General features: G+C 39.2%; 1 pseudogene; it reads right to left on the bottom strand.

Annotated features, from left to right (window-relative positions):
• Positions 1 to 4545: 4545 nt before the first annotated feature.
• LOC127189545 (60S acidic ribosomal protein P1-like) lies at positions 4546 to 4877 on the bottom strand (annotated as a pseudogene).
• Between the last annotated feature and the right edge of the window lie 10420 nt (positions 4878 to 15297).

The following is a 15297-nucleotide window of genomic DNA, read 5'->3' as shown; positions in this document are numbered from 1 at the left end:
GGTACATTCACACAATGGAATATGACTGAGCTATTAAAAACAAAGAAATCATGAAATTTGCAGGCAAATGTAAAGGACTAGAAAAGATCATCCTGAGTGAGGTGACCCAATCTTAGAAAGACATACATTGTATGTACTCACTTCTAAGTCAATTTTAGCTAAATAGTACAGGATTAACATACTACAATGCACGGACCTAAAGAAGATAAGTAACAAGGAGGATCCAAGGGAAGACACTTAAATCTCACTGAAAAGGAAAAATATAATAGATGCAGGTAGTTGTTGAAAAGAGGGAACAAGATAGGGAGAGAGCATGGAGAGATATGAGGGTGGAGATCAGATCTTGAGAGAATGAGGATAGGAAGACAAAAGGCCTATAGAGAAAAGAGAAACTGCGCAGGGGCATGTCTGTGACAAGCTGGAGATCTAAGTCAGGGTAGGCTCTTGGTAGGATATGAGGGGGAATCTAGCAGAGACTCCTACAAGTAGGGTCCACAGAAACTGAAAAGAACTTGCCCCAACTACATAAGACTACTAGGAGAGGGACGGCAACACCAACTCACTACATGGTCAGTCCTGATGAGACTTGATGAGCCAGGGTGGATGGGATGGCAGGGCTCCCTTTTCCTGAGGAATTTGAGAGTGGGAAAGGGAGTGGGGGATTGTGGGACTGGGAGGAGATGATGTATGGGGCCACCACCAAGATGTAAAGTGAATAAACAAATTTTTAAAAGGAATCACAATTCAAAACTACTACATATATAAAAGAATCAGTCATTTCTTCTTTAACTTCTCAAGGTGCACACCTACCCATTAACAATTTTTTTCATTAAATTATATCTGGAAGCAAAGGATAAAAATGGATACAAGAAATTAATCATCACATTGATCACCAGTCCAGCTTTAGCAAGAAAGGAACATCAGCTAGTCCTAGCAAGGCTGCCATTGTTCTTGTTTCCTGACTCAATTATCGAAAGTCTGCCTTTCTGAACTTCAAATTATTCCCCCAAGATTTTTATATCAAAACCACTAACAAGAGCATCATAACCTAACTTTCCTAACAACCTGCATCTCTAAGTTCTTTCTGAGGCTAGTGGTTGAATCATTAATCTCTTCCAGTAACAGTACTTGAAAAAGATCAAGTGCCAATTTTAAGTGCCAATGACACTGCACAGTGAGGAGATGAAAAGCCCTTTATAGCTTTCAAGCAACCCATAGATTATAAATCATCATGTCTCCAGGACATGAAGCTCTGACATTCCAGGGCACACTCCTAATGGTTGTTCTTACCTGTAGGACATGATCAGTGAAATCTAAAGCTATTTTTCATTCCTCTTTCATGTCCCCCAACATACTACAAATTACACACCTGGGTAAAAAACATAGGGGAAGTGGTCTTATTTTCTTGATTCAGTGAAGCACAAAGCAGATCTGCTTTCTAAGAAGCCACACACACTCACCCTCAACCTCCAGTGTAATAGGAAACACAAAGCATCTGGTGGAATGTAAGGGCATTGCTAAGAGCCATGGCCTCACCTACATGTCAAGTCTGACCATAATGTAACTTGATCCTTGTATTTTACAAATGAAAGGATAAAGAATAACAATGTTCTTTTGGAGTAGGTGCCTCTATAGATTAGGTGTATAAAGGTAAAGTTGACAATCAATTTTTCAGCCTTCTTTCTTATCTCTTTTTGTATTAAAAATCAAACATAAAATAAGGTGAAAAGAAAGTTGACAGGAAAAGACAACATCCAGAGCATTGTGTGAATCTTGGCCCTTGCCCAGGCAAATGACAGCTAGACCATTAGTGCCGCAAGTATGGCTAGAAAATTATGAAAATTAAATACACACTAAAAATTTGCAAAAAAAAAAAATGTAAAATGAAAAAGAAAACAAATAGGGGTTTGAGACACATAACAACCCATTCTACATGTATTCATTCTAAATTTACAGTAGACAGGACAGGCATAAGTAATGCTTTCACAACAACGCCATCACTTGCTTGCTCGTCATACCATGTCTGTCCCATACTAGTTTCAAAGCACTCAATAATCTTGCTGACCTCTTATCACAAACACATATATTTAACTTATTAGAAGCTTCCTGGAGTTTCATCAGTTAGATGAAATGTTAAGGCAAATTAAGTATTTTGAAACAGAAATCATGTTTTTTGTTGTTGTTGTTGTTCTTCTTCTTCTTCTTTAAAAGACTGTTATTTTTTATGTGTATGGGTTTTGTCTGCATGCATGGCTCTGTACCACATGCATCCAGTGCTGATGAAAGTCAAAGGGTTGGAACTGCAGTTAAATGGTTATTAGCCTTCATATGGGTGCCAGGATATGGGTGCCAAGAACTTAACCAAGATTCTCTAAAGAACAGCAAGAGTTCTCCACCAGTGAGCCTTCTCTCCAGCCCTATGAAACTAAAATTTTAATTGCTGTCATTAGCTAATGTATTCTTTAAAACTCAGCTGCCTGTCCCTTTCACATAGCCTTTGATCCACTTGCAAGTTCTAGCTTTGAGGATTTGGACTTTTAGTATTTCAACACTTGAGATCTAACATCGTGCTGTCCATGATTTTGGATCCCAGGAACTTTTATCTATCAGAATTTCAACATTGCAGATTATTTGTTACTGTAGATAAAGTTGGTCTTGGGGTCATTTGGTCATTCTGGTCATTCAACTTGCTTGTTCATTTATTCCCTCACAAATGAGTAGTGCCACATGTCTTCTTAAACTCCTCAATTCCATATTTCTTTTAATATTTTTAATTTTCAGACCTTTAATAGACAATGTATTTGCCTGTGTCTACAACCCTAGGTATACATAAATTTGTTCCTCAACCCAAACAAGGTACAGCATTCAGATTAGGTATACACAGTGGGATTATTTGCTCTATATAATTCCTGATTGTGTCATGGTTCTTCTTGCTATAGGTAATCTATTGTATATATGTATAATAATATAAATTTATATAAAAAATAAAATAGTTACTTTTAAAAAAGAGGCAGCAAGAGCCCTAAAAAGGAACAGGACCCTTAGATAGATTCTAATGACTTAAGAACATAATAATTCAAGATTTTCTGGTACCCAAACAACATTGTCCCATACTGAAGCCTGGCTTAGGCATAATAGAGCTGTCAAGGTTGAAAGTTTAAGGACCAACTCTTTTAATCATTAACTTATGTGGCATGTTTCCACGTATGTAAATGAACCAAATTTGTTCTGATTCAGTGAATGGTCTCAGAGAATGATCTCAGAGAATGAGACATACTCATTGAGAAGCAAATAAAAAATGAATCAAGGCAGAAATTAAACTATTTTAGAATTGAATGAAAAGAAAAACACAGAATATCCAGAACTATGGGACACAATGTTGTCACTCCTAGGAAGCAAAGTCACAGCACTAAGTCCCTACTGGGAAGAAATCGATAGCTCTTTACAACAAAAAAGATTAAATAACAATCAAAAGTAGTAGATGACCATAAATAATCAAACTCGGGGCCAAATCAACAAAATAAACACAACAAAAATGAAATGAAGACTGGGTTCTTTAAGTAAAAAATAATAAGATTGAGAAACTTTAATCCAAATTAACTAAAAAATGAAGAGAAAAATCTAAATTAATAAAATTAGAGATTAAAACAGAATATAACCGCAGACACTGAGGAAATCCAGAGACTCATAAGGGCATACTATAAAAATCTGTACTTAAATAAATTGGAAAATCTTTTTTAAAGGATACCAAAGTTAAATCAAGTTTCAACTGAACATTTAAACAGACCTATAACCCAGAATGAAACAGAAGCTGTAACAAAGAAGGCTCCCTTGACATAAGACTTACAGGTCAGTTCATCTCAAACAATAGATTCTCAGGGTCCAAGGCTCACTGGGTCATGGGAATTACAAAAAGGACTCCACCCCTACCCAGATCTAGCCAATGGACAGGACATTCTCCACAGTTGAATGGAGAGTGGGGTCTGACTTTCACACTAACTCTGATGCCTCATATTTGACCACATCCCCTGGGTGGGGAGGCCTGGTGGCACTCAGAGGAAGGATAGCAGAGACTTGATACCCTATGAGCATATACAGGGGGAGGAGGTCCCCTTCAGTCACAGTCATAGGGGAGGGGAGTAAGGGGAAAATGGGAGGGAGGAAGGATACAAGGGATGGGATAACCATTTAGATGTAATATGAATAAATTAATTTTTAAAAAAGGAAAAAAAGGGACTCCATACCTAATCTGTCATGCTGGGTCAGTTACTGTCTCACAGAACTGGAGACTCTTCACTAGGCCTCTTTAGATTATACTTAGGATGCAGCTTTTGTAGTCCACCCAAATTTTGCACTGCATACATGAATTTTTTTTTAGTTCCAAAGCAGCAATTAAATATTTTAAATATGTGCATTATATGTATGTACTATTAACATTTTATAATTCTATATGATTTTATCAGTTTTTTATAAATGATTTCCAGATAATTCTTTAAAAAATAAAAACAGGTTGAGTTTTTTATTGAACATGCTACCAAAAGAGGTTTAGTCAACAAGACCAAAGCCCACGTCATCATCATACTCCTTGGATTCTTCCTTTTTTGCTTTCACTTTCTTCTCCTCAGCTTGGGCAGTGGTGGTGGCTGTGGCAGAACCTCCTCCTGGCACAGCTCCAGCTGCTGGAGCTGGCTTACCAGTCTCCACATTGCAGACGAGGCTCCCGTGTTGATATTGGCCAAGGCCTTTGCAAACAAGCAAGGCCAGAAATGCTCAACATTGACACTGGCTACTTTAACGAGGACATTGATTTTATCCTTCATGACTGTTACCTCATCATTGTGAAGAATGATGCAGGTGAGCTCAGAGACAGGCACCATGTTGTGGACTGTTTGTACAGTCCTAGTTGCCAGATGAAGTGCCTTACCCCAATGTGGCCTTAGCTTCCTTGGAAGGACCGCAAATTTGAGAATTATGTCTTTTTCTTTCTAATGTCCACTTTTATGCAAATACATTTGTATGTGTCTTAGTTTTCATGTCTAGTTCTTTGGGTTTTGTTGTTGTTGTTTGTTCTGATAACATGTAAACAGTGCTCTATGGATGATAATATCAAGTATATAAACAAATGAAATTTTACACACATACACAACCTCCTAAGCACCATTCACCTCCACAGGGAGAATATTTCTTCCACCCTGGTACATCTCTCATGCTCTGTGCCAGTCTACTCAACTGAGAATAAGTCTTTCTTTCTCTTTAAATTATATGTTTATAGGGTATCAAGTCTCTTCTTGGCTACTTGCTGTCCTTCCTCTGAGTGCCACCAGGTCTCCCCCTCCAGGGGACATATATAGGGGGATGTAATCCCCCTCAGGAACAGTCATAGGGGAGGGGAATAATGGGAAAATGGGGGGGAGGAATGGGAGGATACAAGGGATGGGATAAACATTGAGATGTAACAAGAATAAATTAATAAAAAAATAAAATAAAATAAAATAAAATTATATATTTATTCACTTTACATCCCAATCACAGCCCCTCCCTCCTCTACCCCCAGGACTACTGTTCCACCATCTTCTCCCATTCTTCCTCCCCTTCTTTCAAAGGGGGTTCATCCCCATGCCATGCAGGCACTTCATGTTGCATCAGGACTAAGCCCATTCTCATAAACTGAGTCAAGACAAGGTAGGCAACAGAGTCCATGTCAAGGACAACCTCAACTCCATTGGCTAAGGGATCCACATAAAGATGGGGCTGTCTATCAGCTACATAAGTGTAGTGGTCCTAGATCTAGCCCATCCATGCACTTAGGTTTGTAGTTCAGACTCTGGGAGCCCCCACAGGCCCAGGTTAGTTGACCTTTTGGAGTTTTTGTTCCCTTAAGGTCCCTCTGCCCTTCTCCTAACTCTTCTACAAAATTCCCAGATCTTCAACTCCTGTTTGGCTACTGGTCTTAGCTTCTAGGTAGAGCCTTTCTGAGGACAGTTAGCTAGATTAATGTCTGCAAGCATAGCAGAGTATCATTAATAGTAACAGGGATTGGCTGGCGCTCTCTCTCTCTCTCTCTCTCTCTCTCTCTCTCTCTCTCTCTCTCTCTCTCTCGGTTGGTCTCAAGTTGAGCCAGTTTTTCATTGACCATTTTCTCAAATTCTGCTACACCTATATCCCTACCCATCTTCTACGAAGATTAAATTTTGAGTAAAAAGGTTTGTGGCTAGATCTGGGTGGGGGTTTGAAGTATATTGCATGTATTGTCCTTGGCTGGTGCCATAGTTTGAGCAGAACCCCTGGGCCTAAATCTGTCTATCATAATGTTCTTCTTGTAGGTTTCTAGGACCCTCTGGATCCTTCTATTTCCCCATTCTCTCATGCTTCTCTCACCTAGAGTCCCGACAGGATGTCCTCCTCTCTGTCCCACTTTCCTGGTAAGTTAAGACTTTCATGGAACATGCCCTTGGGCTAGTGTGCAGGTATAAGTGAGTATATAACATTTGACTCTTTTTGTTTCTGGCTTAACTCACTCACTTTCACACGAACTCTGGTGCCCCATATTTGACCATGTCCCCTGGATGGGGAGGCCTGGTGGCACTCAGAGGAAGGATAGCAGGCTACCAAGAAGAGACTTGATACCCTATAAGCATATACAAGGGGAGGAAGTCCCCCTCAGTCACAGTCATAAGGGAGGGCAAAATGGGATGGAGGGAGGAATGGGAGGATACAAGGGATGGGATAACAATTGAGATGTAATAAGAATAAATTATTAAAATATATTTTTAAAAAAAGATTTGTGGGCTAGTTGTTGTGCCCCCTCCCTCCACTGGAAGTCTGCCTGGCTATTGGAGGTGACTACTTCAGTGACACATGTACCCCACTGCTAGAAATTTCAGCTAGAGTCACCCCATATTTTTCAGGCGCCTACCCTGATTCAGGTCTCCAGCTTATCCCAAAGATTCCCCACATTAGAATCCCATCTGTCTCCCAACCCTACTTTCCCACACCTGATCCCACCCTCTTTGGAGACTAAGCCTTTATCATGACCTTCTCAATAATACTTCTTTTGCATGCTCTGTCAGTCTATGGAAACAATCTTACACAATCCATTTGTTTAAAATATTCAGCCTCTTTCAAACAATCTCAAAAGGATTCTTTCTACTCACAGTAATATTCATTGTATGAACATGACATGGTAGGTTCATTCTCCACGTGACTCTTAGTCTCAACTGATAGTTTGATGAGATTTAGGGTCACCATAAAAATAAATCTGTATACACATCTCTGAGAGGTTGTCTTGATAAAGTAACTGATATAAAAAGGCCTTCTCTAAACATGTGTAGTACTGGAAGAAAGCAAACTAAGCACTGTCATTCTTCATGCTCTGCTTCCTGACTGCAGACCCAGTGGGTAAAGGGACTTTCTTGTCTTACCACCTTCCTTTCTTGTCAATAGTCTATGTCAACTGTGATTGTGACTTAGTTAGGGTTTCTTTTTTTAAGAGATTTATTTATTTATTTATTTATTTATTTATTTATTTATTTATTTTATGTATATGAGTGCTCTATCTCCATGTACACCTGCATGCCATAAGCGGGCATCAGATCTCAAGTCAAATGGTTTGAGCCACCATGTGGTTGTTAGAAATTGAACTCAGGACCTCTCTAAAAGCAGACAGTGTTCCTAACCACCATGTCATCTCTCCAGGCCCTTAGTTAGGATTTCTCTTGCTGTAAAGAGGCACCATGACCATGATAACTCTTATTTAAAAAGCATATTTGTAGCTGGCTTACCGGTCAGATGTTAAGTTCATTATTGCCATGTCAGGAAGCATGGTGGTACATAGACTGATATGGTGGTAGGTTAGATATGGAGAGTTCTACATCCATATGGGCAGGCAGATAAAAAGAAACACTGGGCCTGGCTTGGGCATCTGAGACCTCAAAGCCCACCCCCAACTGTGACATTCTTATTTATACAAAACCACACCTATCCCAAGAAGGCCATACCTCCTAATAGTGCTACTCCTTGTGGGCTTATGTGGGGCCATTTCCATTCACACCACCGTAAACTGTTTGCCAAAATTTCACTTTTCTCTAATTAAGTTGCTTTTATTAGGTAATTTGTCCCAGCAAATGTATATACTCTATGTAAAAAAAAATGAATGGAAATTAAATAGTTTTTGTTTGGGTGCATTAAAAAGAGAAAAAGAGAGCTGTGAATATCTTTTTTTCCTCTTGCCTATACTTTGACCTTTGCTTACATTGGCATAGTTCTGTAGGACATATACCTGTGATTAAAGTACTTGGGCCCTGGAGTAAGCATAGTTGAGCTTTAGAATATATGAGCAGGTGTTGCAATTTATCTTCTCACCAGAAATACTTGAAATTATATGTGGATCCCAAGACTTTTAAGAAAGGATATGATATTAATGTCAGATTCTATATTAATGAAACATTTAAATACCATTCATTTGTAATACTAATTTGGGTCTCTAGTCTCTAACCACTGTTTGCCAGAGCACACATTTTTAAGTACTCCCAAATGTCCCTATTCTTTCTAATGTAGTGGCTTTGCCCTTGAGGTAGGGAAGCAATACAGGTCAGCAATTCTATACATGGAATTAATTTGTATCTCCTTTTTTTTTTTTTTTAACATATGCCATGACTTTAATTTCTTCCTTGTATTCCCCATCTATAATATCTGGATGCACAATAAATCCTTGAGAAGTTAGTTAACTTCTTCCCCACGACATCCCTACTGTTCCTTAAGACAGATATCCACAAACATCTGTGGTCATTTTGTAACATTCAACTTTTGGGGATAGAGTAAGAAGTTTATCTCTGGCCAGATCTAAAGCCACATTACTCAGAGATAACACACTGGCCATTTTGAAACTCTTGGGCTTCTAGCAGCTTGGTCACAATTTCTTTTTACTTGACCAAATTTACCACAATTGAAGCTGTGAGCATTTTGATATCTAAAGCTTTTCGAGGGCTACTGGGAAAGCTAATGGTAGTGATCTTGTAAACCCAAGGCTGCTGCTCTGGCAGCTCAGTTTGCTCAAGATTAACCCTATTGCCCTGTAAGGCCTTCTGGTCTTCCTGTCCCCTTGTCTCACACAGAAGTACCAGACACCTGGCAACAACAATGTGTGGAGCAGGGTTGGGTGGCAAGAGGTCGGAATTCTGGCTCTCAGTTACCAGGTGTGAACACTTTTCTTCTCCCTTTACCAGAAGAACTATTTGCTTCCCAAGTATTTCAGCCTTTACCTAAAAACTCTCTTGATGCACAGCCAAGTCTGCAACCCTTTCCAAAATGAGAGAATTGAGTAAACCTTCTTATTTTTCACTATCTTCCCAACTCTTTTAAAAACAGAATGCAGGAAGAAGATAAAAAAAAAAAAGAAATAGAAAATATACTCTGGAATTAAAATGGGACAGAACCTGGAAGCAGCAGGTGCTATAATTTTGTACTGACATCTGGAAACAGTATATTCATTCCTTCATAACTTGCTGTGTCCTCTGTGGAATTAGAAAAGAACTTTCCCATTATTCCTAGCCAGGTCTAGGCACTACCTGTAGGCACTACTTTTTAAACTCTATTTTATTTGGGGCTCCTTAAGCCTCTACCTCCCTTCCAAACTCCCAAGAAGGTTAGAAGAGAAAGAGAACTATAGTTTAGTCTTAGACTTAGTTCTAGCTGATTAAGGTTTTAGGGTTCTTTGGAAAATATCATTCCCAGTCAGCAGGATATCTAGTAGTCCAGCAACAGCAAATAGCAGGATGAACATGCAGCCTTCTTCCTCCTCCATCCATCTCCTTGAAGCCTCTTCCTCTCTCTAGCTCTGATATTCATACTCTCCCCAAGTCCTCAGAATTACTTTAACTTGAGATGACAAAGACCACACACCTGTCCCATAGGCCACACCCTGCACAAGGCAGTTATCAGCTGTGGGAAAACTAAAAGCAAATTCACACTTGGGATTAAAGAAAAACCTGTTTATATAACATAACCTGAGTTTTTAAAGAAACCAAAACTTCCACTACAGATGTCAATGCTCATTCTATAATTTTAATGCAGTGATAAAGAAATGTATCAACTATAAATAATAAAAAATATGACTGTTCCTGTAACCACTGTACTTGTTGGGAGAGAACATAGGCTCAGAGAGCATATGGTCATCAATAGAAAAGCAAAATGCATACTCAGTACAAAGCTGTGAAAATTATGTCAAAAGAATGTTTAATAATTTACCTTTTGCTGGCAATAATAGCAAAGCAGGACTTGACCTCCAGTATTCATATGTATTCCTCCCTGCAACGTGTTCTCTACAGAGTAGAGCTGTTTCTAGACACCATTTATCTCAAATACAAATACTTCCAGTGACTGTAAGAGTTGCTGAGCCAGAGAACTTTGATTCCACCTTCTTCTTCACATTATATTTTACATGTATATATGGGGGTTTGTAGATGCGTGTGCATAATCAGGGGCATGTGTGTGAAAGACTTCATGTACATGTATATACACATATGTGGAAGTCAAGCAAGTGGTAAGCTGGGTGTTAGGCAAGCTCCAGGGATCTTCTGTTTCTTTCTCATCCATGTTGGTATAACAAGCACAAATCACATTGCCTGGTCTTTTTGATACATGTTAGAAATTGTTTGTATGGCAAGCACTTTACTGACTGTCCCCAGCACCCCCTCATGCATTGTCTATGCTTCTAATTTTGTGGAACAGAATGATGTGATAGGACACTATTTCTGTTCATTTCTTACCTAAATTGTAAACGAGTCTGAGAAAAAGTACGCAAAAAATATATTTATTACTTAAAGCATGCAGAAGAAAAATAACCTTGAGATAGTATACAATAAGTACTATTTTACAATGAAGCTTTATTTCAACTCAGGAATGGATACACGTAAGCATAAGGGATAGCAAAATTGTTATACAGAAAACACTAGTGCATTTGTGCAGTGACTTTAGAAATTGCAAAATGGTGGAAGGGTGTATTCTGGGTCTTGAGAGAATGGTGTTATGTGAGAAAGAAGTAAGGACACATTGTTCCCAATAGAGAAGGAAGTGAATGAAGACTTGAATGGGATTGCAGAAGACAACATAGCTGGGGCCAGAAAATCTGATCACTTTAGAAGGGAATGAAGCAGAGCTTGTAAGGAGGTGGCAGAGAGACAAATCCATTTGCCACTGGGGTTATATCAATGCCCTTTGGGGGAAACAGAGATTTCAGTTTAAAGATCTGTAAAATGGTGGTCAGGATTGGAAACATCTCCATGTGGGCCAGGCCCTCTCCTAGACACATGCGTTTTCCTGGGGAGAAAATTCAAAACAAATTACTATGTTTTATTCCTAAATGTGAGAATCACTGAATTTGTAACTGATGCAAGAGATTATGAGGAATTACTAGATAGGTAGTTACATGAATGGCTCAATGACTGAGCAAATAGACAAAGAAAGAGTGAATTTATTTTCCAACTAACATAGAATCCTAAGAAATACATTGTTCAAAAGTACTTTTTAACCAGGTAGGGTTGTTTGCACCTAGAATCTGACAATCTGGAAGACTGAGGAAAAAGGAGTCTGTGTTCATTATCAAAATCACAGAAAAAAAACACATGAATTTGATTTCCGGTGTCCTCTTTTCCATCGGAAAGTATGAATGAGGTTTGCTTCCCAGGAGGTTTCTTTGGTGTCTCTGTGACTTACGTAAAGGAAGAACACAAACGCCCTGTACCCTTGCTTTTTCTGTTTCAAACAATGGATGAGCAAGCAGAAGACTCGCTTTAATAGCCTGACAGGAAGGAAGCCTTTTTTTTAAAATTTTTTATTAATTTACTCTTGTTACATCTCAATGGTTATCCCATCCCTTATATCTTCCCATTCTTCCCTCCCTTCCATTTTTCCCTTATTCCCCTCCCCTATGACTGTTCCTGAGGGGGATTACCTCCCCCTGTATATACTCATAGGGTATCAAGTCTCTTCATGGCAACTTGCTGTCCTTCCTCTCAATGCCACCAGGTCTCCCTCTCCAGGGGACATGGTCAAATATGAGGCACCACAGTTCATGTGAACGTCATACCCCACTCTCCACTCAACTGTGGAGAATGTTCTAATCATTGGCTAGATCTGGGTAGGGGTTTAAAGTTTACCTCCTGTATTGTCCTTGGCTGGTGCCTTAGTTTGAGCGGGACCCCTGGGCCCAAATCTGCCTATCATAATGTTCTACTTGTAGGATTCTAGGACCCTCTGGATCCTTCTACTTTGCTATCTCCCATGCTTCTCTCATCTAGAGTCCCAGTAGGATGTCCTACCCTCTGTCCCAGTTTTCTGGTAAGTGAAGGCTTTCGTGGGACATGCCCCTTGGGCTAATATGCAGATATAAGTGAGTATATACCATTTGATTCTTTCTGCTTCTGGGTTAACTCACTCATTATGATCATTTCTAGCTCAATTCATTTGTCCACAAATTTTGGGAATTCCTTGTTTTTAATAGCTGAGTAGTATCCCATAGTGTATAGGTACCACAGTTTCTTTATCCATTGTTCTGGACCTCATGAGGCTGAGAAGCTTCTGTAAAGTAGGAGACACTATCAAGAGAACAAAGCGACAGCCTACAGACTGGGAAAAGATCTTCACCAACTCTACATCTGACAAAGGTCTAATATCCAAAATATATAAAGAACTCAAGAAATTAAACACCACCAAACCAAATAACTCAATTGAGAAATGGGGCTTGGAACTAAACAGAGAATTCTCAACAGAGGAATATCAAATGGCTGAGAAACACTTAAAGAAATACAGGTGGTAAACTTTAAACCCCTACCCAGATCTAGCCAATGGTCAGAACATTCTCTATAGTTGAATGGAGAGTGGGATATGACTTTCTCACATACTGTTGTGCCTCACATTTGACCATGTCCCCTGGAGGGGGAGACCCGGTGGCACTCAGAGGAAGAACAGCAGGTTGCCATGAAGAGACTTGATACCCTATGAGCATATACCGGGGGAGGTACTCCCCGTCAGGAAAAGTCATAGGGGAGGGGGATAATGGGAAAATGAGAGGGATGGAAGAATGGGAGGATACAAGGGATGGGATAAACATTGAGATGTAACAAGAATAAATTAATAAAAAATTTCATGGAAAAATGCTTAATCTCCTTAGTCATCAGGGAAACACAAATCAAAACAACTCTGAGATTCCATCTTTCACCCATTAGGATGGCTAAGATCAAAAATTCAAGTGACACCATATGCTAGCAAGGATGTGAAGAGAGAGGAACACTCCTTCATTGCTGGTGGGAATGCAAACTAGTACAGCCACTTTGGAAATCTATCTCAGAAAACTGGGAATAGGGCTTCCTCAAGACCCAGCTATTCCACTCCTTGGAATATACCCAGAAGATGCTCCAGCACACAACAAGAAAATTTGCTCAATCATGTTCATAGCAGCCTTTTTCATAATAGCCAGAACCTGGAAACAGCCTAAGTGCCCCCTCAGTAGAAAGAAGCCTTTTTAAAATCAAGGACAATGCATGGACACTGAGACACGCTCCTCAGTCTGCACAAACTGCAAGTCTACTAGTCATTTCAGAGCCACTCTGTAAGTCCCAACAGATCCTCCTGCCACTGGAGCCATGGAATTGAGCTTCTATTACCTATTAAGAAAGGCATGAAGTAGTCACTTCTCTTAAAGTTTCCATCCCCATCTAGAAAGTGTCCAGGGCCAAATGTCTCTGGGTTTGGAAATTCCTTGTTGTCCTGCAGCACTATTGTTCCCTGGAACAAAACAAAGAGAGAAACCAAGTTACAAACAGATCATAGAGTTAAAGGTCATTAGGAAAATAAACTAGTTCTCCTTCTGCTCCATAGAAGGATCTGTGTGCAAAGAAAAGCAGTGACATTAGAATGCACAAAACATGTGTGGGGCAGGAAGGAAGTTAAAGACAGTCACAGTGATGTGACAAAAAAATGCCATCTAGTGACACTTCGCATGAGTACTTCAACTAAAATTTCTGAATCTCTTCTTCCTCTTTTTGAGATTGGACTCGTGTTTCTTTTACATCCGGCTGCTCTAGTCACCAAATCTGACTTTATCCTTCTCTCATGAATAAGGTCCCAAATGGAATAATCCACTGAGCAATTTGAATGGAAGAGGAGACTATAGGAAAGTCTTGGAAAGGCAAATACACTTACTATTTTACTTTTTTAGAATGTGTATGTGTGTGTGGGTGCATCTGTATTTATTTATATGCAAATATCTCTATCTATATGCTAAGAAATTAAATGCAGAGCTATATGCCAGAGTAGAGCTATGCTGTTGTACATGTAATCTATATATCTACAAAAGTGTAGAAACACACAGAGAAATGCACACATGTGTATGTGTCAGAAAATCAGGATGAGAACTATTTGGGAGGAGAAAAGAAAGGAATGAGAAGAGTAGGATATGGAGGAAACAAGAAATAAAATGAAAGGTAAGTTGTGGTGTCGTGATCTGGTGACCGCTAAATGCATACAACTTCTGAAGACAGGCAGAATCATTGGGAGCTAGCTGGTGCTGGGAAAGCTCTCTTAACTAGTACATATGCTAACCTCATATCATTGCAAACTTTGTAAAACTGTTCTCATCAAAGCTTTAAGAAGCATGTCACATGTATTAGAATGCAGCTCAGCTAAATATGTTGTAAATTTTTTTAAACTGAAAAGAATATTACTGACATGCATATTGTGTGAAAATTAAGCTCTAGACTCTGTGAGCGTTGGGCTTATTGTATGCATAATCATTTGTTTGTGTGTTGCCTGTGACTGCTTCTCTGCTACCCATGACAGAGTTTCTGAAGGGGGGGGCACAATTCTCATGGCCTAGAAAGTCTGAAACATATTAAGCCAATTATGGTAAAGAACACTGGTTCCTTAAAAGTTCATCTCCATGGTATCCTTTGGCTAAAGAGAGCAGACTGGTATCTTACTCCTTATACCAAGCCTGTTATTACAGAGCATGACTCGTTGCACCTGGCAGAGTTAGTTCCATTATCTGCATATGATGTTAGTAACTGGAACTCTACCAACATATTTTTGCACCCAGTTCTGAAAACTACAAGATTGCAAAGGAAAGAGTAATATAAAGCCTTCCTGAATGAAGCTGTCACTATAAAAATTTGGCATTTTTCGTCTGTACTATCTGGTACTCAGTCAAAAGTTTTTCACTGTCTTGAGAGAGTAACACTAAATGGTCACAAAAAAAATAAATAAATAAGTAAATAAAAACTACATCATGGAACATTTTCAACA

Source organism: Acomys russatus, chromosome 5 (genome assembly GCF_903995435.1).
Source record: "Acomys russatus chromosome 5, mAcoRus1.1, whole genome shotgun sequence".
NCBI classification, from domain to species: domain Eukaryota; kingdom Metazoa; phylum Chordata; class Mammalia; order Rodentia; family Muridae; genus Acomys; species Acomys russatus.
Note: the sequence above shows the minus strand (reverse complement) of the source record. Positions and strands in the feature narration are given on the sequence as shown.